Genomic DNA, 19,227 nt, shown 5'->3' on the forward strand with positions numbered 1-19,227 from the left:
AGGAAGTCGGGCCTTAAAAATGGCTAAGTGACATGGGGGATGGGAGGGTGGAAATTTGTGAATGAAGACCAAATGTTTATCTGTCACTCCTAGGTTAAGGTCTTGCAGTCTGGTGAAGTTTTACAGCCAGAGATCGCACTAGGAACGCTGACCTTCAATTATAGCAGAGAATATAATATATTAATTATATAATATAATATAGAAATAACTAAATATAGTTATAATAATAATAACTAAATATAATATATAATATAATATAATATAGAAATAACTAAAAATAAAGGCTTAAAAATGCCAGTTGAAATATACAAAATATTGCTAAATGTGGTCATATTTTCTGCTAATGGAACAATACTGTGTGAGCCTACGCACTGCGGAAGTTTCTTATCTTTCAGATACTAAGGGCATATTTACATGCAGAGTTGGACTGGTTTAAGTCAAGGCGTGATTTTAAACCAGTGTCAAAGGCTGTGAAGACACTTTTATTTCATTTAAACCAGGTGTATTCTGATTGATCTTAAATTGCTTAGGTGCCTCTCCCCCTCCCCCTCTCCCCCACAAAAAAAGACTGTCCACAGAGGGTGTTGCATTAGATTAACTAAACTGGTTTAAATAAACCAATGCAAATTTGTTTGTGGACGAGGTCTGTTTATCAGAGTATAGATTCCTTTATAGAGTGTACTCCACTTAGGGCCTGCTCCTTTGAAGTGATGAGTATCTCATGTCCCACATCAGCAGACATTGAGGCGCTGGGCTTCTCTCAGATTGGGCCATTAAATACCTATTTTTTGATGAAATGGAGGCTACCAAATGTTCTTTGTCTGTTTTGTGGTTTGAAAATACTTTGATTTATTTTCTAACATGAAATTTCCCAAAATTGTATATGCAGTTTCCGATTAGTGCCACAAAGCTTAATTTGACCTTAATATAAAGAGATTAAATTGGCATGTCAGAATGAGATCAGCAAACCAAACAAGGGAAAAAGAGAACTATTTATCGTTCTAAATGCCCAGGAATAACATGATGCATAAACTGAAGACCCCTTGAAATTCATTAATCACTTTTAAGGAATTTTGGGGATCTGGGATTTTATGGATATTTTGAGGGGATGGACGGGGGAGGGGGAAAGCTCTTTCTAGGTTTTGTTGACAAACCTGGGCCTATGCAGATTAAGCAACTTGTGCATTGTTTTAAAATGTACCAACAATTGTAAACTTTGAATAGCAGCTCTATTAATATGCTAGTCAGAGCTAACATTACGATACAAGTTACAGAGAGAGCCTCAAAAGTTTGAGGAACAAATGTCTAAGCATTAAAAGCACTCACATCACACCCACGTGCATATTCTTACACAATAGAATCTTTCTCCTATTGCTGTTGACAAACTTCGGCTAATGTTTCTGCTCACTCAATGTTTTCTGCCAATGCAGCAGCATATTGCAGATAAAACCTAATGAGCTGAGTTTAACAAAAAATGCCATGTGGCTTTCTCACAGTGATGCCCATCTGTCGACTTGGTGAAGCAGCAGTGCACTGCAGCTGTACTCCTTTTCTTTTTATCAAATCAAAATAAAGCTGTGCACCCCAGAGTCAGGTATGATAAACAGGCTAGCAAATTGCCTTACATGGGTATCATACAGCTTCTTATCTGTCGCACTTTTCAGTGCAGCGTAACCAGATGGCTTCTAACAGTGGGTGAAAATCTCTCCGTTATGTTTTTGGCAGCGAGCTAGAGGGAGGTTGTCCAGAAGTCCACCACCGAAACAACAGATATTTAAATTGGACTGGGGCTGAGATTACAGCCTGCAAACAGAACTTTTGAAATTAAAGCAGATTCCATTAATAGCAAAGGAAATGCCTATTGAGAGCAGGCTTGGTGTAACAGAAAGGGCACAAAACAAAAAAGAGGGGCTTTGTGTGCAGCCTTCCAGAACAACAGGGACACTGGCTATGTTCCAACCACCCTGCTGGCTAGTACAGCATTACAGCTTTTCCCTCACCCTCTTGTTCATGAGCAGGTTGTTGTTACTAGGCTCAGAGACTCCTCTGATCACTAGGAGGTCCCGGCTGCCTGCTCCCTATCTGTTCCTCTCTGGTGTTCAGATGTGCAGAGGGGACTAATAATCATGCTGGTCTTTGGACAAGTGGTCATTAGGGAGGTCTGGAGATATGGAGCAGCTGCATGCGGTAGCAAATACTAGCTGAGAACTGGAATTCACAGATTTAGGGCCAAGGTTTCTCCTGGATCCCCAGCCAGCCATGTGGCCAATATTTCTCTTGTTAATCTTCTCAATTTGTTGTGGCAAGATATAAAATGTAATGTGGAATTCACTCCTCTTTCAGTGGAGCACCACACAAATACTGGTTTTGGTAATCTGTGGTCTTAGCTTCAACCCCAGGCTTGGCCTACAGACAAAAATTTGGCATTTGGCATGGGAGTGTTGTTAACTGTGCCCAGGTTGTGTAGTTGTGTGAGGTTTGGAAGTTGGGTTGGAATTAGGTAGGATTTCAGGCATGAATAGCTAGCTCACCAGTTTGCTGCATTGTACGACAGCGCCTTCATCATGGAAAAATCTGGAACAGATTTAAACAAGTCAACAGCCCTTGCTCAAAATGAGGGGGGGAAAGTATTCAATCAGGCTGGTTGAGATTTTCAAGATTTTGAGTGTTCCATGAAAATTTTCATCAGATTCAGTTTTTGATTGATAAAGACCCAGTTGAAAATTTTGTTGAAAATGTTTGTGGTTTTTCTGTCCATCTGTAGTACCAACTTTGCCAAAAGCGGGGTAGGTAATTTACACCTTCCCAAAAGGTTGCAACATCTTCAATTGAAGGCTAAGAACTAGTGTTTCATCGCTGTGAACAAATCTGCTTAAGGTACCAAAGGAATCAGATCCAAGTCTGAAGAATTTGTTCAAGGTTTTATCTGTGGATGTGGTCAGGATTTTCAAACCTGGGTGCCCAAAGTTAGGTTCCAAACTCCAGGGTTAGGCCCCTAAATAAAAATGACTTGATTTCCCAAAGCATTGAAGTCCCACTGATGTCACCTGAGTTTGAGAGACCTCAGTACCTTTTGGAAAATCAGGCCATTTTTATTTAGCTACCAAACCATGGAGTTTGGAGCCTAACTTTGGGCACCTGGGTTTGAAAAGTGTGACTTTTCGTCCATAACACAAGTACTACTTTTCAGTAAAATGTAATTCTGTGACAGTGCCTGTTGAAGAGGTCCAAAGACAGATCTGTATTGTAGATATATTGAAGGCCATGCTGAGGTAGCTTTGGAATCGCCAATGGGTATAAAACCAGCATAGCTGGCTCTTATGCTACCCACCACTTCAGTCGTTGGTGTGTGGGGGGGCATGTCAAGGATTTGAGGACGCTGAGCTCTGGCTGTCCATGGCTGGTGGATGGCCCGTTGGGGGTCATAGCCAGCTAATATAGATTAGAGCAGGGCTGCTCTAATCTGTATCGGGGCAGGACCGTCATATAGCGGGTGTCAGAATCAGGGAGCCATAACTCATTTCTTTCTCTCTGCCTGTCTCCCTTCCCCCAGCAGCTGCATCCAGCAGAAGGGAGAAAATGAGCATGCAGAACTCCTCAAAAGGGTCTCAGTTACCTCACCCTGCTTTTCAAAGTAACTCCTATACAGCACTGTGAAATCCGTATGTGGATCTCTAGCAGTGATACTCAGACTGAGACTTTTGAGCTGCAAGTGGCTCTTTAATGTGTCTCCTGTAACTCTTTGCAGCACACAATATTAAAGCACTGTTTGATTGAACATATAGTACTATAGTAAATGAAACAATGAATTCACATAACTGTGGCTCTTTGGGGTGTTGTTGATTGCTAATTTGGCACCTGAACCACTGAGGTCTGAGTGTTACTGGTCTATAGTATATCTTGAACATGAGCCCAAAGTTGTGGCCACTTTGGAAGTGATAGCAAATGTGATGTTAAACTAATTTTACATGAACAAGGTCATATCTTGGCATTCTCAATGATTTAAGGGGAAATATACCATAAAAATATATGCACTTGGAAACGAATCTGCTGTTTGCAGGGTGGTCACCTGATTTATATGTACAATCAGATGGGAATTTTGTGCATGAAATTGAACTCCCAGTTTAAAAGAGCAATCTGAGGATGTGCTATTATAGGCTTGTCTAATCTACAGTGCATCGGCTTGTTGCCCACTAACTCGCTGTGTGGACACTGCTACAGTGATAGAGTGCTGCAGTGTACCAGTGTCCACACAGTGAGTTCCTGGGCAGCAAGCTGGTGCCCTGTAGATTAACACCCTGACTTGCCATGCTCCAACTTGCTGAGTAGACAAACCCTGCGTTAACATTGTGGGAACAATGCTATTGTTTAGAATTTTGGCACTTCTGAGTGTTTGATGATCTTTCCTTAACATCCCTCAGTATTGAAGAACAATTTAGAAATCTGGCCCTTTCTGTGATGTTATAATTTACCTTAAAAGCAGGTTGAATGATTTGACTTTCTTCCTGGTATTTTATTCATGATTGCAATTCCCTTCTTTTAGCCAAACGAGAGTTAAGAGGAAGAATGAACAAGATGGCTGAGTTAAATATAGCACAGGGGTTGAAGAATAAAAGTCATCAAAGAAAAAAGAAATTGCTTTAGAGAAGATTAAGCAGTGTCTCTATAGAAGTTTTACATGAGTAGCTCCATGGTTAGCCCAAAGGTAAGAGGAGGTTCATGACTCTCACTCCTGAAATAGTTTTGGCTGTGACAGAGCTTCATTGTGGAGTTACAATTCCCAGGAGTAATTTTCTCTGTACCTACAAGAAGTTCTGCATGGCACTCCCACTAAATACTAATGGAAGTTGTGCACAGAAATCCCCCAGAACTGAAGGTTGAATGTATCCCTTCTGTTTATGGTTGGCAAAGAGCGTCACTCTTACAAGCCTTCTTTGTAGTCTTGCTGTGGATTAACTCTACACGGCCTCTGAAGAGGCTGCCCATCTGCATTGTAGGCTGCAGGGTCTGTGCCACACACAGAGCCATTTAAAAACTAAAGGGAGAGGGATGGTAAGTGGATGGGTGGGTGGAGAATGTAGACTGGAACGAAGGGCCAGAGGAGAGTTCTATAACTGACCTTGGATCCTGCGCTGCTTGCCAGTTTTGTGATGAACACAACACAGCTGATCCTGCAGTATTTCATGAGCTGTGAATCTGAACAGGAATCCGTGCTGCCTGCCCTGCTGTGTGCCACGGAAAGAAACAGTTCAAGATTGATGTTGGCATTCACGGAGCAGCTGCACATGGTGGATTGTCACTACTGGGCTCAGGAAACAAGCATCCAGTGGTGAGATTGGATTGTGATGCAGGTATGGGATGATGAACAATGGCTTCAGAACTTTTGGATGTGCAAAGCCACCTTCCTTGAACTGTGTGTGGAGCTCACCCCCGCCCTGTGGCGCAAGGACACCAAATTGAGACATGCCCTAACTGTGGAAAAGTGAGTGGAGGTCACTGTGTGGAAGCTGGCAACTCCAGACTGCTACCGATCAGTCATGAATCAGTCTGTAGCTGGGAAGTCCACCATGTGGGTTGTGGTGATTCAAGTGTGCAGGCCCATTAATTGCCTCTGGCTACGAAGGACCCTGACTCTGGGCAATGTACAGGAAATAGTGGATGGCTTTACAGCAATGGGATTCCCTAACTGCAGTGGGGCGATAGATGGCATGCATATCCCTGTTTTGGCCCCAGACCATCTTGCGACGGAGTACATCAACAGAAAGGGGGACTTCTCTATGGTACTGCAAGACGGGACAAAGGGTCTGGATGGTTTCAGACGAGGATCAGGACAAGCACCTGGGGACACTATTCTGAATACTGGCACTGTTTTCCACAGGTGGGGGCTATGAAAGCTGAAATCACACTACTGAGGGTAACCGAAGATGCAGTGGTACATCTCCTGCTCACCTGTGCTGCTTTGGTTCCTCCAGAAGTAACTGCTGATTGGCATGGCAAAGTTTCCTACAATGGGGGAAGAAACAAAGCAGCTCTGCCAAGGAACAGCTCTGCCAGAGGATTGCAGAGTGTCTGCAGGAAAGTGTCCCAGAGATCTCTATGGAGGATTCCCTGGGGATCTCCATCTGCATTAACAAACTTCTCTGCAGGGCCTCCACTGCGTATCTGCACAGGGGAATGTGAAGTACCTAGTGTTAATTTCATTCCCTTCTCCCTCTACCTCATGTAACCGTGCACTATCAAAGAAAAATGTTTACTTACTGGCGCTCCCCTTTTCTGCTTCAGGCACACCAGAGCCAGACTGCTGGTAATGGCTGGGCCCCCCTGGAGTCAAAAACAGGCCCTGGCTTGCTTCACCACCAGATGAGCCTGTTGCCTGTCTTATACATTCTCCACTTCAACCTCCGTGTCCACCACTTCATCCTCGGGGTTGACTCCACCGGCCGCTGCCTCCGGTCCCCCCGAAGTATCCATGGGCTCTTGGCAGTGGAGGTGGGGTCGCCACTGAAGATGGCATGCAGCTCCTTGTAGAAGCGGCATGTTTTTGGTGCTGCACCAGAATGATTGGCCTGCCTTGCCTTCTGGTACGCCTGCTCAGCTCCTTGATCATCCTACAGCACTGCTGCCTGCCCCTTTTGTGCCCCTCCTCGTCCATGCCTGGAGCAATCTGCTCGTATCTGTCCAAGTTCCTACAGCTGGATCGGAGCTGTGACTTCACAGCCTCCTCTCCCCACAGTCCCAACAGATCCAGCAACTGCGAAGTACTGCATGCAAGAGCCAGCATAGTCAGCTGGGAAGATGCAATGTGAGCTCTCCACGCTGAGCAAACAGGAAATGGAATTTCAAAAATTCCTGGAGCTTTATAAGGGTAGGGGTGCGTGCCTGTGTACCTAGCTGCAGGGCAGCGGAGTAGAAACTGCTTATCAGAGTGGTCATGGCGGGCATTGTGGGACACCTCCTGGCAGCCACTTAGGGTGCCATAAGCCATCACAGTGTCTACACTGACACTATGTTCCTCTACCTTTGTCGGAAAAAGCTCTTTGCCTCTCATTGAGGTGATTTTATTATGTTGGCATAGCAGGAGAGTTAAATCAGCGGGAGGACCATTGTGGTGTGTACATCTCCACTGTTTTGTCGACGAAACCTGACGTTTGTTGGCAAAACTGTAGTGTAGACAAGGCCTTAGAACCACCCTGCCTCCAACTCTGAACTTTGAAGTTCTTGAGTTGCCTTGGGTATAAAATTATTAAGCCATCACCATGCACAAGCTTCCCATGTTCAAGTCCTGAGGCAGTCCAGGGGTTCCTTGTTTTGCTTAATCATACTGCTGTGAGCATCTGACAGCTTTGTAATCTCATTTTCTCTAGGGTATGTCTATACTTGTGGTGGCGTGGAGAATACAGTCACTGCTCTCCTAGCTAGCATGGGTCTAAATCGCAGTGTACACTTGAGGCACAGCTTAGGTGAGGAGAGGAGAGTGCCGTACATGCCTGAACCCCCAGGCTTATATCGTACACACCCAATCAGTGCCTCCCATGTCTCCTACTCTCACAGCAGAACTCCCATTTCTTAGAACAAATAGGATTCCTGGGCTTGATTCTTCACTCCAGGTACCACTGAAGTCCCATCGTAGTAAAACCAGTGTTACAGAGTAGAGAATCAGTGCCTTTAACTTGCCTTTTTGATCACCAAGATATGCACTGTCTTAGGATGCCCTTTGTGAAAATAAACTATTCCAAACCAAATCTTCATTCCCATGCTCACCTGACACACTGGAGCCTACATCAGCTTTTACACTGGTGTAGATCAGAAGTACTCCCACTGAAGTCAGTGGAGATATATTAGTCTGAGTGAGGCCTGCCAACTAAGTCTAGCTGCTGTGGCTTTATTAGTTGATTTTATTTTAATAATGGTAAGTACAGCTGATTTTTAAAAAAACGATTGAAAAAATTTTCAGTGGAAATTGGCTTTGATATTTTTGTTGATAATTTTTGGCTTTTCCATAGAAAAATAATATGATTTTGGTATTCAGCAACCTATAATTCTATTTTTTAACCAAAAAGATTCAATCTTTGAGTGTTTTTTCCAACGAAAAGCCTCAAATATTGTCAAAGAAAAATTTCAACAAATGGGGGGAAAGGCGTATTGTTTTTGTCAATTTTTCACAAGAAAAAAAATCCCAACCAGCTCTCCGGTTGAATTATTTTTCAATTTGGTAAATTAGATCAATCTATCTAGGTACTTAAATGGTCCTCATCACCATCTCACTGCTCTTCCAATTGCATCTGTCCAAGCTTTAAAAATAACCACTCCAGCTATTTAGAAAATCCTTTTTATATATGAGACTGGATGGCGAAATATGGGATGGGATGGGATTAGAGCTGGGTGAATTTTGGGGGGCAAACAGTTTAGCCTGGTGAAAGGACTCATCTGGGAGGTAGGACATGTGAATTCAAATCCCTTCTCTAATTCAAGCAGAGAGAACATTTAATCCACATCTCCTACCTTCCAGGTGAGTGCCTTAATCACTAGGGCCAGGCTGTAGAGTCATTCTCACTCACTCTGTCTTTAGTACAATCAATAGTTAAGTATTTATACAAAGTGGAGCAGCTTTAACAGGAGAGATTGAGAACAGCTGACCTCAGAATAGCCTAGACTACAGCCTGCTGGTTAGACCATTTACCTAAGAGGAGGGGGATCTGAATTCAAGTCCTGCTCCAGAGTTGGGATTCAAACACAGGACTCCCACCGTCCAGACAGGCGCCATCACCCCTGGGCTAAAGCTTACAAAGGAGGAAAATGTGCCTGAAATAAATTTTTCCCATTTGCCGACATATTCCAAACATTTTGGAAGCTGAACCAAATATTTCCCCAGATTTTGTCTGTTTGCTGGCTGAACTGAAAATGTAATTATTCACCCAGCTTTAGATGGGATTCAAAGCCTTTCAGCTCTATATCCCTTGTGGAAATCTAGCTCAGGTTGACAGTGATGAAAAAATCATTGTTCAGAGACCATGTGGTAGGTCATGAGAAAGAGGCTGGTGTTGTCACTGGCCAGTTCTTAGCAAGCAGGCCACATTGCAAGAACTACCACCATGATGAGGATTATTTAACAAAGTACTAATGGTCTCCTGGAGTGCAGAGTAGCTTGGCAGTATGAAGACAGAACAATAAGAGGCTCTTGCCCAGAGGATCATGCATCTAGGATCGGATATGATACAAGATGAATCAGGGAGAGGTTATCTCTGCCAAGAGCGAGGGAAGAGATCTGTACAGTGGGCACTAATTGGTAGTACTGGTGTTGGCAGTCTCAGCTGAAAGGCCTAGGATGGACAAAAAAGGAGATGGATCTCCTGGTTCTTATATGGTGGGGATGGTTCCTCCAAGTCAGCTTGAAGCATGCTGGTGGGGCATCATGTGCTGAGGAATCTTGTGTTGTAGGCAAGATGTCTCCAGGGATGTCAGACGAGCATTTTTGTCATGAGCACTAAGTTCACTTACATCAAAAGGGAACTAATTGAAGCAGTAATGAAAAATAACCTCTGAATGGATCCCTTCTCCATTCCCCCAGCAAATGTACACCATCAAAACACTCTGTCAGAGATTTCAGCTTGGCCTAATTTCATAAAACATCAAATATTCATGTAGCGCTTTTTTCTCCTCCTCCTATTGTGGTGGCAGCTGACACCGATCCCTGAAAGCCTTTGACAGAGATGATAATTGTCCTCGTTGAATCTTGTTTCTATTTCAACATCCCGTATAACGGCATCTTTTCACACCTTTACAGATCTGCACATTACACCCATTATTCACGTGCAGCTGCTTTCAGCTTTTGAAGTCCCACTGTCTCACAATAAGTGTGTGTGCGTGTGTGTTTTTAAACACAGAGCATATCCCAATGGAGCCAGCTTGCGGCTCACACTCTTGACAATTTTGACAGAATATGCATTAACACATCCCGGCCCCTTTTGTACAGCTGACACGTGTGGTAATTTTTAAGAGTTATAAATAAATAAAAATCAGGTGTCCTATTAATGACCCCTCTGCTCTCTTGTTAGCATTGTTCCTCGTCATTGTACAGAATCGTTGGGTGCCTGCAAAATTTGATCAACTGCAGCACTTCACACATCTGCAACTGGCTAACTTGATTATGGTAGTATAATTCTGCGTGATATCAATCAGCTCTGTACACAATAAGATGAATTAATGCCGTCACTTTGTCAGTTATAAAATAGGAAGACACAGATTCTGAATGACAGATGCAAATTTGTGGAGAGTGCTAGCCAATGCATAAGTCTGCAAATGCTTCTTCCCATGGAAAGAAGTTCTACAAAAGGTAAGCTGATCTGAGACTCAAAGCCCACTCATGATTTGAGATTCTCACCCACACCCATTCTCTGCTAAATTCCAGTGGACAGACTCTACTTGTTGGTATCTGTGATAATTCCCTTATTCTTTCAGCCACCATTCAAAAATTAGATTTGTCCAGGCAGGTGAACTCCATGTGATAATAAGTTATGTAATGATCAGTGCTTGGAATAGCTGCCCAAATATTTTTGTTTTCAAGAGACAGTCTGATCTATATATACAGTTGGGGCCTGATGCTCTGCATCTTGTATTATACTTTACATCCGTGCAAAAATACTACCAGAGCAGAATGGCAATGATGTACAGCCACTTTGCACTAGTGTAAATGGCTACTTGGAATGAGGAACTTCCCACTGATGACAAGACAGTGGAGCAGACTGCTATGCCAGCTGTCCAGCCCTCAATCCCACCCTGGCATAGGGGCCATGTTGGGTGCATGATGGGGACATGGCAGAGCAAAGTGCCATTGTGCTGATTCTCCATTGGCATGAAGTCCCTTATGGACCTTATACCAGAAGAATAAGCTAGAGCAACCACTCAGCTGCTTTAACTAGGAGCGGGTCTGGGCCAGCTCTAAATCGAAGCTGTAACAAGTTTCCTAATGACCCCACCCTTCCCCTAGATTGAGCAGAATTTCACACACTAACTCAAAGGTAAAGGTTGTCTTCACGAAGCAGGGTCCCGAGAAATGGAGCCAACCTTCCCATTGGCACCCATTCTTCTGCAACCTTCCCAACAGATTTTTGTCTTCCTGGGCCTGATTCTCCTCTGCCCTGCACCATGAGGGTAGTAATTTACACCAGTGCAAAGGGGCATACGGTACCACCAGCAGTGTGAGCGAGTGGAGATTTCTGACTTGATTTGACAGCATTTTACACCCATTTTGCCCTGGTGTAATGAACGGACTACACATGGTGCAAGGCAGGGGAGAATCAGGTCTTTGAGGGTGGTTTTTAAAATGTGTGAACACATGCAGTTTTCTATAAACAAGCAAAGGAATAAATGTGTGTCTTTATCTGTGATTAAAATGCTATGTACATTTATATGGAAATTAGATGCGGCCACACAGTTCCTGCCAAGTTGCCAATGCGCCTCTTCATTCTGCATATGCTGTAGACCACTCAGCTAGGTTAATTAGGGTGTGCTCTTGGAACTTGATTCAGATTCACTTTAAAAAAAAGTGGCAAGAGTTCCAAGCAACCAGGAACTGAGTTTTTGGGTGAGTACCTGAAAACTGGCAGGTTTAAATCTGTTTTATATCACAAGGTTTTCATTAGAGATGAGCTTGAATGAGAACCCTGGTGTGATGTGGCAGATCAGGTGCCATGAGTACTGACAAACTCATTGCTGGAAACCAATCTGTTTCACCTGTGTGTTAGTATGGTTAAGATGGATATTGGATTTGTACCAGTGTGTTTAGACTTTATGAAATGCTTGTAAGATGCTGCATGCATTAAGCTCACTTGTAATATCTTTATCGTATGCTATAAGGTAATATTTAAATTTTTGCTTTGTAAATGTAAAAAATGTTTGCTCTGTGTAAGGAGTAAGGCTCTAGGCTGCCTGGCAGACTGCCCTGCTTGCCTGATTGAGGAAGCCAGCAGGCTGGTTCTGAAACCTAGCAGCAGCAATTGCTTGCTGGCTACTCAGTGCACATGCCCATGGATTCCCTACACTTCTCTCTCCAAGCCCTGCTCCTGCTTTGCTGCTCCACTGCTCCAGCCCAGATCCTGCCCTGCATCCAGCCTTGTTCCCATCCTGTTCCAGCCTTGATCCTGCCTCAGAACCAGCCCTGCTCCTGTCTTCCCTGACTCCTGGTAATCTGGTTCTGACCAGTGATGAGCTGCCAAAATCTTAACAACTGGTTCCCTCCTCACCCCACGAGGGGGTCGTTGCCGACCCCTGCCCCATCCAACCCCCCCGCGTTCCTTGAAGCCCCCCCCCAGGACCCCAGCCCCATCCACCCCCTTCCCCTGTCCCCTGACTGCCCCCAGAACCAGGCAGGAGGGTCTCATGGACCACCGTAGTGGGTGCCCACCCCACCCCTAAGAGCCAGAGGGACCTGCCGGGGGGCAAGGTGGGGAGTCCCGGTGGTGCTTACCTGGGGCAGCTCCCAGGAAGCATCCGGCAGGTCCCTCTGGCTCCTAGGGGCAGAGTAGCATAGCTGGGGGGGAGCAGGGGAAGCAGCCTCTCCCCCCACTGATCACATCAAAAGTGGCACCTTAGGCGCCGACTCCGTGGGTGCTCCAGAGCTGGAGCACCCACGGGGAAAATTTGGTGGGTGCAGAGCACCCACTGGCAGCTCCCCGCCCCACGCCTCCCCCCCCGGGTTACCTGCTGTGGCGCGGGTGGCCCTCCTCGCGCCCCTCCACCCCAGCTCACCTCCGCCTCCCTGGGCCTGAGTACGAAGCCGCCGCCTGCTTCTCAGCCCGCCCCGGCTTCCCGCGTGAACAGCTGATTCGCGGGAAGCCTGGGGGGGCAGAGAAGCAGAGCGGGGCGGCGCATTCAGGGGAGGAGGCGGAGCGGAGGTGAGGTGAGGTGGGGCCGGGGGTGGGGTTGGGTGGGGCTCTGCACCCACCAAATTTTCCCCTTGGGTGCTCCAGCCCTGGAGCACCCATGGAGTCGGCTCCTAAGGCTCCACTTTTGGCCGGTTAAATTTAGAAGCCCTTTTAGAACCAGTTGTCCCTCGTGGAACAACTGGTTCTAAAAGGGCTTCTAAATTTAACAACCGGTTCTAGTGAACCGGTGGGAACCAGCTCCAGCTCATCACTGGTTCTGACCCTTGGCTCTGCCTCCTCACTCTGCCTCTGCCTCAACCCTTGGTTCTGGCATTGGACTCTGAGTTTGGCTCCGATCCTCAGGTCTGATTCCTGACTCCAACCTTTCTTGACCTTTCGCTCTGGCATTTGGACTCTGACCACTAGGCCTGACTGCCTCCGACCTGGTTTGTTGACATTCTGAAACTGTAAACCCAGTTAGGAGGGATCACCTCCTGCCCATCAAGAAGACCTATCAAAACTAAATGGGCCATTATGGGACATCACAATACAAATACTTTAATTGCCCCCTTCATCCCCAGGAAGAGATTACATGCAAAAAGGCTTGTCCCATCCGCTTGAATTGTGGAAGAAGAAAATAAAAATAGTTGACAAGAAAATTTTTCTGTGCGGTGTTGTTGTAACCATGTCTGTCCTCACCCATCTTGTCTCTCTAAGAAATGTTTTCATCTTTCGTTGTTTGGAGTCTCACAGGGCCAGAGCTACAAACGGAAGCAGAGATCCCCACGATCAACCTGGGGCTAGCCGAAAAGACGTTCAGAGCTGTCATATTACTACACCTCTGTCACCTTTTGAAACCATAGACTGTAACTCATTTGTATATACATGCATGCCTGCTTTAACCTTGTAATAACACTCTCATTTCTTTTCTTAGCTGGTAAATCCTTAGATAGTTTACTATAGGATTGGCTACAAGAATTGTCTTTGGTGTGAGATCTAAGGTACAAATTGAACTGGGGTAAGTGATTGGTCTCTTGGGCCAGGGAGCAACCTGAATATTTATCTTTGGTGTAGAGCAACCATCTGTCGCTAAGTCCACCTTGGGTGGCAAGATACACTGGAATGCCCCAGGGGACTGTCTGTGACTCCATGGTAAGACTGTTATAGTGCTTAGGAGTTCATACTTGTTACTGGGTTGGTGAAATCTAATTATGGAGCATTCAAGCAGTTTGGGGTCTCTGCCCTGCTTCTTGACTGTCTGCTCTGACATTAGCGCTCACGGTTGCGAGGCACTCCAGACAGCATGACACCCGGATCTGACGCTTCAGCATGAATTTTGGAAAAGTTTTAGATCCAGATCTGAACATTGCGGCTCAGATCCATCTCTAGATTTTGAGCTCTAGGATTAATGCTGAACATAGCTGGAACTTTGAGCTGCAATCATGGGAACAGTCATGGCTTGATTGGACAGTACTGTCCATCAACTAGCCCCAAATCCTGAAGTCCTTACTCATTATTAATTATTTAGAGTGAAGTAGTGCCCAAAATGGGACAGTCATTTTATAAATAGAGGGAAGAGACAGTCCCTGCCCTGAAGAATGTACAATCTCAGGCCCCAGTCCTGCAAGCCACTCCATGTGGCTGGAATCTTCTGCTCCCTTGGAGATCCATTGAAATCACAGGAGCAGGGATCTTTTTACCTTGAACAGATTGTAGGATTGAGTCCTTCATTCTTGCTCAGGCAAAACTCTTACTGAAGTCAGTGGGAGTTTTGCCTTAGTCAGGGTGTTAGGGTTTGGCCCACTTAAAATCCCTGGACTGGATTGGATTCTGATAGTGTGAGTGAAGCTGAGTAACAATTTGCTTCTAGTGAAGTCCATGGGCCCAGCTGTAGAGTAGGATGCTATTCAGTGTCAGTAAGGTTACCAGAATCTGGCCCTCTGGGTAATCCTTCTACATTCTTTTGGGTAATCAGCTGCTGTAGTAGATGTCTCTGCTGGATTGAGCAAACCAATGGCTTAAGTCAGATGTTCTTTTTTGTTTGTTTGCTTTGCTTGACAGAGCCTGAGTCTTCGCACCCACATGCCAAAGAAATGGTATGTCGTTCCTAGCACCTACTAATGTGTTTTGCTACATTAAATCTCATTGACATGAAGACTGTAAATAGGAAGCAAAATGTCCTGGAAAGAAAGTAATTTTAAACACTTCCGGACAATGTTGCTCTTTGCTCATATGCAAATATAAGAAGTGCTTTTTAAAGTTATTCAATAGAATCCTTTCAGATAAGGAGCTTTTAACATTCATAATCAGGGCTGTCCCGAGCTATTCTGGGGCCCTATGAAGCCCCCCTGCAGGACAGGGTGTGGGGCCCCAGGCCTCCGCGGGTGGGGGGGGCTGGCTTGGGGGGTAGCGGGGAACCGCCCTGCAGCACTCACCAGCAGCACAGGTGGGGCCGGGTTGCTGCACTTCCCGCCACCGGTGTTCAGTCCTCATGGGAGTGGGGGCAGGGCTGGGGCGGAGGCTTTGGGGAAGGGGTGGAGTGGGGGCGGGGATGGGGCGAAGCAGGGGTGGGAAGAGGCGGGGTGGAGGCGGAGCAGGGGCGGGGGCCATGGGGAAGAGGTGCGGCAGGGGCTGGAGCAGCACACAGCTGCGTAAGGCACCAGGAAATTTGGTGCCCCAAGTTCCTGGTGACTTACGCAGCTGCATACTTTGCATATGGGTAAGGGACGTCCCTCTTCATAATTCTAATTTGTAGGGTCAGTTTTAGTTGCAGAAGAATCCACGTACATAAGCTGAAATGTGATTATAAAATATGTACTGAATCATAGCTATGTGGCTACAGGCCTGAACTAGGAGTCAGGACAGCTGGGTTCTGCTCCTGGCTCTTTTACTGACTCGTATGATTGCATATACATTTTCTGTGCCTCGGTTTCCCACCTGCAAAAACTGAGTTAATGCTTACACACAATGCTTAGAAACCCAGGACTGTGATAAAAACCACTAAGTACTATAAAGACTTTATTCACTTGTTCCCGGAAGAGACAGGGTGCTGCAAAACCACCAGTAAAATACATGAAGTGTCATGCACAGCTCCTTTTTCATTCGCTTAATATACAGTACATACATCATTACCATGACAGGTGTGCTATTATTGACTAACAGAGCACTGCCTTCAATATATCACATACAGATGAGAGCTTGGTATTATGAAGTCATTAATATAACATGATGATCCCTGGCATTGTTTAGCACATTTGTTTTAGAATTGCTTTGATGGCATAGTCTATTGTTGATAGTTATATCTGCCATACTGTGTAATTCATGATGTCCTCCTCCTGAACATTTACTGCATTTAAGGGAAATGAATGGTGATAAACTGGAGAAATATATTTAACCTTAACTGTTAAATCGTCATTCGTTCACTGTTTCAGCTGTCACTAGCCAAACAGATACTTGCTAATGACTTCTGCTTTTAAAGTAGTTTGATATTCCTTAAATCCATCAGAGACAGTGAATTCAGGCAGTCACGCTGACGTTTCCTGTGTCAGTAAAAGGGATGGGAGGGGGAGGAATAAGCTTGAGCTTTTAAAGATGACATAGGAGAATGTAAGCATCAGCAGCAGTTCACTTGCAAAGTCTGCTACTCTGCTCCCCTGAAACTGTGCTTTGGGGGTGGGGCCATTGACGACTGCTTGGGGTGGGATTTTAGTCCATGCTTATCCATGGAATGCAATGGGCAAAGATTCTTGCTGCCAACTAGCCATTCCTGCATTATAGTTCTGTTCAAAGTAATCACAGACTTACTGCTGATATAGGAGGTCAAAGTACCACTCTGTTGCTGCTTTCAACAGAAGACAAAAAGACTATGTACCTGACAATGGGAAAAGGAGGAAGGGGATGAGGAATTTATCTCAGTGACTTGAGTGGTGGATTGGTGAAGGGGACCTTTTGCAAAGGACAGAGGGGAGAAAGCTACGAATCAATATTTCTCTGTTCCTTCTGCTACTGTTTATTTAACGCCATTTGTTTTTCTGACATATTTCCCATGTGATTGGAAATGTTGTTTCCTTTGATAATATCAGCAATTGATGTGTTACGTTTGTTGAACAGCTAGGCAAAACCTTGGCGATGACATGTCACTTTGATTCGTCTGCTGTTCAGTGCTTTTTTTTTTTCCCCTAAACGTGAGTGTTCACTTTAATCTTCCAACGGTAGCAATATTTTGTGTTGTATTCTGAGCTCCATTGTGCAATGATGCTATTCCTGGAAAGAATGGACTGGCAGATAGAGAATGACTGACGGTATAAACACTATTTTCATTGCATCAGAGTTTTGACATTTCACTTGGTACACAGCATCTTTTAATGAATGTCTTTAAAATCTAGCAGGTATTTTGCTGGTGCGCAGTGCCAAGCAGTGGTAGGAAAATGGGAGCATTGGTAGTTATGTGTTGCTCCGTGCAGCAACAAAATGTCATCATCATAATCCTGAGTTGTGTGTACCCAACACAATGGAAGTAATATGATGAAATGATTAATAGATACAGGCTGAGGTTTTCTGAGCCACCTAGGCGATTTGGATGCCTGAATCCCATAAAGCTAATGGGAACTGGGTGTCAAAATCTCAGCTTTAAAAAAGCAATGGGAACAAAGTAATCTTTGCCACCAGGGGTGTAACTTCAGTGCCATCCATAGAGTTCTACTTGCTGTTGCCAGTGCTGAATTTAGCTCAAAGTTTTTTATTTACTGTCACAGAGTTCACTGCTGGGGCGCCTCCTTGTGGCCATGTCTGGGGATTAGCTCTCTCATGATCTGGTGCCCCTTCCTTTGTTTGCTCGCACCATGGTGTCGCTCTGGACCAGGGGTGATCTCTTTTTGTGACTCAGGGGCTCCTTCTTTGTGGCTTGGCCCTCTAGTCAGGTCAGTACAGATTTTCAGATGGGGAAAACTATATTGCGGTGGAGAATTCATACTGTACTTCCTTTGGAAGTTTGTTTTCCTGGTTAAGCACCCTTCCTGTAAAAAAATAAATAAAAATGGTGCCTTATTTCTAACTTGTGCCTTTTCTCCATTCATTGACAATTCACTGACTGCAGTGGAATTACACCAGGGACTGATTTAGCCTAATATTGTTAAAATAAATAAATAAATAATAGAATGCAGGAATGAGGGTGACAGGTAGTAGAGTGAAGTTTTGGAAATATATAGAAATTACTTATTTTGGTAATAATGGAAATAATATAGGGTTTCAAAATATGAGCTTTAAAAATATAGTTTATCTAGACCTATTCACTTGACAATCATCAACATAGGTATAAAGTACCAGCCATCATGGCCTATCTTTCCTTTTCTTGTGGGAGTTGTGATTAGTTGGTTAGTTCAGAAGTGTGTTTGAAGAATAAGAAGGGAGGATAAAGTTCCTTTTTTGGTATATTTTCTGAAAAGATATAATATTAATCCTAAGAAGACAACTCATGCAGTATTAATTTTAATGACTATATGTCTATTTCTGTGAAAATTTATCCCAGTCTCTCTCTCTCTCAAATGTGTAACTGTGGCTGGAAAAAGCAATTATAACTATTTTTTCAAGATAAAACACAAGAAAAGCTTTCCAAAAATTTAGTGGGAGAAATGTTTTATTCCTGATTTTGCAATGTCAAAACAGAACTATCCGTGTGACATAAATCTTTTTTTGGGGGGGAGGGGAGATAGGAGGGATGAGAACATTTCCCTTGTGCTTCTCTTGTTTTCAGTGACCCAGAAATATGTACTTTTAGCCTCTCCCTTAGTTACTGGAATATCCACTTTTTCCTTTTTTATGCTCAAAAGTGTAACCAACAGGAGATCTACTCAATACTTTGTCAAGTCTGAGTCAGTAACAGGAGAAGAGGAGTGGGTTCTTTTCTTTGTGAAAATGGTCTCCCATAGTTATTCCTATCCAGCAGCTGCCTCAAAAGAGGACCTTTTAAATGTAATTCTCTTTTTTCAGGAGGTGCTTCTGAATAAATCCTATATCCTACCTAGCTGGATACCAGCCTCTTAAAGGGAATTCTTTTCTTTTCAAAATGAAGCTGGTTGGATTGCAACCAGGAGTAACACGAGTAGCAGCAGCTGCTGCAGATATTAGTTATTTCCTCAATTTGAAGGATGGTAAAATAAGTCGATAAAAATGTAACTTATTGCCATTTACGTAGGCTTAATGCCCATGGCTCCATTTCCCAGTGGAATAATTAATCTGGTGCTCAGGTGTGTTAAGACTGTTGTAATAGAAATATACCATATCCCATATCAATACTACCCACTGCCACTCTATTTGTCTGTTTTGTCTACCTCTTATTTCCTGTCTGGTACCTGTACAGTAAGTT

The sequence above is a fragment of the Natator depressus genome, chromosome 7 (genome assembly GCF_965152275.1).
Source record: "Natator depressus isolate rNatDep1 chromosome 7, rNatDep2.hap1, whole genome shotgun sequence".
Taxonomy (NCBI): Eukaryota; Metazoa; Chordata; order Testudines; family Cheloniidae; genus Natator; species Natator depressus.